This window comes from Tarenaya hassleriana, unplaced genomic scaffold, assembly GCF_000463585.1.
Source record: "Tarenaya hassleriana unplaced genomic scaffold, ASM46358v1 Cleome129, whole genome shotgun sequence".
Classification (NCBI taxonomy): Eukaryota; Viridiplantae; Streptophyta; class Magnoliopsida; order Brassicales; family Cleomaceae; genus Tarenaya; species Tarenaya hassleriana.
In genome coordinates, this window is record NW_010963387.1 from 111,111 (window position 1) to 116,135 (window position 5,025).

A 5,025-nucleotide genomic window follows, 5' to 3' on the forward strand; every position below is an offset into this window, starting at 1 on the left:
TGTTTGGTCAGGAGGACCAAAGTTCTCGCTGGTCAGCCCCGGACCAAAAGTTGGTCCGGCGGACCAGGCGAGAACAACACAGGTCCGAGAGGAAGACTGGCGGACTGACCAAGGAAACGGACTGAGTTGAAAAGAACGGACCGAGTTGGTCCGGAGCTGACCAAGTTTGGTCAGCCCCGGACCAAGCTCAGATTTTTCTCAAAACGGACAATTCGGCGGACCAGAGAAGCTGACCAAGGTCAGTCCGGCGGACCAGATTCTGGTCAGCTCCGGACTGGACCTCAGACACTTCTCAAGTCCGAAATTTTGTCCTCTTCCTCGTGATTAATCTCAAGCTATTACCGCCCATTAGTAGAGCAACTGTCAAGGCCTCGATCGTCATGGTTACGGGTCATGCCCTAGCTGAGCGTGCCTGATTATCTTGGTGAGGCAGTATGGAGAAATCGTGATTCTCATAGCTCGAATATGGTTGAGCTTGAATTGGGTTATCAAGTTGGACTTGGACTTGATGGTAAGGATGGGATGAGGAACATGCAGTGATAGCGTATCACTATCCCATACTCATCTAGGAATCACATAGGATGTGATTGACAATGTGTTGTCTACCTAAATAGCATGTTTTTGAGCGTCATGCCCTAGCTGACTCAAAAGCATGTGAAATATGGATCCTAGCTCACTTAGAAACTCATTGAGGGTGTTTTTCTTAGTGGGAGCCTGTCATATTGCATCTATTGTCTGTGTTAGTATGTGTACTAAGCGACTTGCATGTTTTATGTCTTTTGTTTTGTCTTTTTCTGTAGAATATGACTGCTGCAGGTAATCTGGCTAATCTTTCCATGCGATCCATCCTGGATCGGGAGAGACTAACTGGTGGAAACTTTCTCGACTGGTACCGCAACCTGAGAATTGTTCTCAGGCATGATCGGAAGCTCTACGTGCTGGAAGAAGCCGTTCCAGAGGATGAACCAGCGGCCAATGCGCCCAGGACTGTCAGAGATGCTTACCATAAGCCCTAGATCGATATGATCGCATGCTAGAAACCCGTAGCGAAAACCCATCATACCTATCTCGAATAGAGTTTGTTCGTGATCCTACGAATTCCAGTGATGATTCCGTTTGATGATCCTTTTGTATCACGATATTATATGTCGAATATAAGGCATGGACAAGCCACCTTATCTGATTCGACTGCTTTCTCGTTCACTGAGTTCGGCTGTCTTTAATAGATGACGTTCGTCTATAGAGCGGCCACACATTTCTACAGTCTCGCTCACACGAGGGGCCCAACGTTATCTCTCTCTTTTACGAGAGGTACAAATCCCATCTTGACTATCTACAATCCAGCACATGATTCGTTTCGTACCTGATACACGCCTTTATAGTCCTCCTGTTACGCAGGACGTTTGACGTATTCAAAGCACGCAACTCCTCATGTTGGATTCCGTAGATATCTCAGGTCTTTGGATCCAATCATGGAACCGCCATTTGAGATTCAAGTCATGACGCTAGTCAATGTGACAATCTCATGCGGGTCAATCTAGTATTCTGTTCTCCAACGGATACCTATGACTGTGATCGTATCCAATACCTATGATCATCTATATGATCATCAATCACACATCATACTAGTCTTAGTATATCATTATTCCCACAATGATACATGACTAGGGTGTTTAGTATTGTTCATAACAATACATGGATTTCATAACATATTTAAGTATGCAAAACATGTAATGAATGAAACACTAATCCATAAATCATAGAAAGCGTCAATACATCAAATGCATCCAAGTAAAGCTCGCAAACAGTACATCATAGAGCACTAAACCAACAGTGACCAGGGTGACTAGTGTGACCAGTGTGACTAGTGTGACCAGTGTGACCAATGTGACTAGTGTGACCAGTGTGACTAGTGTGACCAAAACTAAATTTTGAACGGTGTGACCAGGGTGACTAGTGTGACCAAAATTAAATTTTAAACGGTGTAACCAATGTGACGTACCTTTGTTTTCGTTGTCAATCCGTTCCATTATCGCTCCGAACATTTATTTGAAATTAAATATGCGCCTCTTACATATTCTTCGACAGATTTGCTATGCATCTGTCTCATTTTCATAAAAAAAAACCACACGATTCACTCTAAAAATCATAAAACTAAAACCCAAAACACAAAGTTTATGCATTGAACCAATCTCTTGTATTAATGAACTTACCTTCAGTTCTTGTCTTAGGTCGACTCAAGAAGAAGAGATGAGGTTGTCGGTGAAGATATGTTCAACGAAATAATCATTTTTCGTTTGTATTTCTATGCATAAAAATGAAATGAGAAGGGGAAAAATGGAAGAGTTGAGAGAAAAGATAACAGTAGAGAGAGAAAGTTAAGAAAGAAATGGAGAGTTATCAAAGAACGAAAGAGATGAATTCAAAATGACTAAGTAAGTGGGAGAAGGGGGTTACGTTACATTTTTGAAAGGTTAATTATGTCTTTTGTTCCTTTTATTTTTTTTTTCAAAATCCTAGGGTTTTGAAAGGTATACCATGAAGTTTTTGTAGCAAAGTAAGGGTACTTTTGCTATAATGCCCATTTGACAGGTATTCGATTCTAAATGTTGTTTTTTTTTGTTTTTTTATTTATTTATTGTTTTAGATATCAATGGTAAAAATAAATTTGGCGGTCTAATTGGACTCGAAGCGGGAATTGAAAATTTTTAAAGTTTTTTTTTTTTGAAACTTAAAAGTCTTGGAAAGAGAATGTTTATTTACTTCTGCGAGATTTAAGGAGATGCCTGTTATTCTCACACAACTGCAAGGGTTTCTCTCTCCAGAAACTGACTTCTGAAAGCCAAAGTTTTTCTTTCGATTTTAGCTATGACGTTCAAAAGAGCAAGGAAAACCACACAATCCGGAATTCGAAGATCAACCAGAAGCATGTCAAAATTGATTCCGGTGTCAGGTAATCCTAATCTGGCACCCATAGCTGAAGATTCTGAAACTAGGGTTCCAGAGATAGTGGGTATACACATTGCGGAACATGCAGCGCCGGGAACTAATTCTGCAAATGGGAAGGAATCGAATCTGAAATCAGTGGATGGAGCCACACACTCAACGGATCTGATAGGAATTTCTGAGAAACTAGCAGATGAACCTGAGACAATAGTTCAAGATGGAATGTGTTAGTGCAATTATTTGCATATGTGTTGTTTGGTTGTTAAGTGGTTACTGCAGGTTCAACAGACTTGAGAGATTTCAGGAGAGATTTCAGGAGAAGAATCCGGCGAGATAGAACTCACGCAAATCTGAGGTACAACTGACGAGTTTGAGATAAAGTCAAAGACTAAGAGATTGAGATGGACTCAATGTCAACCACTTGGAGAGATTTTAGGAAAAGCAATCTGAAGAGATAGAGCTACGAAGTTAAGCCACGAAGTTTGGAATTGACTTGAAGAGATAAAGATAGAATCAAAGCCAAGAAGATTTGAGGAGATTTGAGATAAAGATAAGATCTTGGAGATAAGGTCAAAGGCTGAAGAGATAGAGTCAAACAAGAGATAAAGATGAGATCTTGAAGATAAAGATGAAATCAAAGAAAATCAAGGAGGAGTCTATCAAATCAATTCGTGGAGATCTAAGGCGAACTGGAGGAGCCTATATAAAGGAGAGAGCAAGTGCATATCAGTTCTCACGGAGAGCAAAGCATATTTGACTAAAAGAGAGTCTTTTTGTTAGTGAGTGAGCACTCACTTTTGAGTGAGTGTGGGTTTGAGAGAGAGACCGATTGGGCAAATCTCTTTTCTCTGGTGAGTGTTTGGGCGTGGATCTGAGGGGGAGACCTAATGGAAAAATCTCTATTCCTTTGGTGAGCGTTTGGGTTGGTAAGGTTTTTGATCGGTAGAATTCATTGTGAGAGAGAGTTGAAACTCAGGGGGAGTTTCATCTGGGTGTTGAGTAGCTCTAACAAAAAGTGAGTTGTACTTGACAGTTTTCTCAAGTGAATAGAACTGGTTAGTTTTTCCGTTTTACTCTTTGAGGGTCCAAACTTCTTCAATTGGTATCAGAGCTGGTCACCGATCGTAGGAACGTGTCCTCTCATATCGGTGTAAGTGTGGAAGACACAACATGGACTCGATCAAAGGGTTTCGAGATGGACTCAATGACAACCACTTGGAGAGATTTTATGAAAAGCAATCTGAAGAGATATAGCCACGAAGTTTGGATTTGACTTGAAGAGATGAAGATAGAATCAAAGCCAAGAATATTTGAGGAGATTTGAGATAAAGATAAGATCTTGGAGATAAGGTCAAAGGCTGAAGAGATAGAGTCAAACAAGAGATAAAGATGAGATCTTGGAGATAAAGATGAAATCAAAGAGAATCAAGGAGGAGTCTATCAAATCAATTCGTGGAGATCTAAGGCGAACTAGAGGAGCCTATATAAAGGAGAGAGCAAGTGCATATCAGTTCTCACGGAAAGCAAAGCATATTTTACTAAAAGAGTTTTTGTGTTAGTGAGTGAGCACTCACTTTTGAGTGAGTGTGGGTTTGAGAGAGAGACCGATTGGGCAAATCTCTTTTCTCTGGTGAGTGTTTGGGCGTGGATCTGACGGTGAGACCTAATGGAAAAATCTCCGTTCCTTTGGTGAGCGTTTATGTTTGGTAAGGTTTTTAATCGGTAGAATTCATTGTGAGAGTGGGTTGAAACTCGGGGGGAGTTTCATCTGGGTGTTGAGTAGCTCTAACAAAAAGTGAGTTGTACTTGACTTTTTCTCAAGTGAATAGAACTGGTTAGTTTTTCCGTTTTACTCTTTGAGGGTCCAAACTTTTTCAATTGGTATCAGAGTTGGTCACCGATCGTAGGAACGTGTCCTCTCATATCGGTGTAAGTGTGGAAGACACAACATGGACTCGATCAAAGGGTTTCACGCTCTTGGGACGTACACAATTCTTGATTCGGAGAATTATAGCTTTTGGAAAGTAAAAGCAATGAATCTCATCAAAGGGATTGATGAAGATGCTTGGAGTTCGGTGG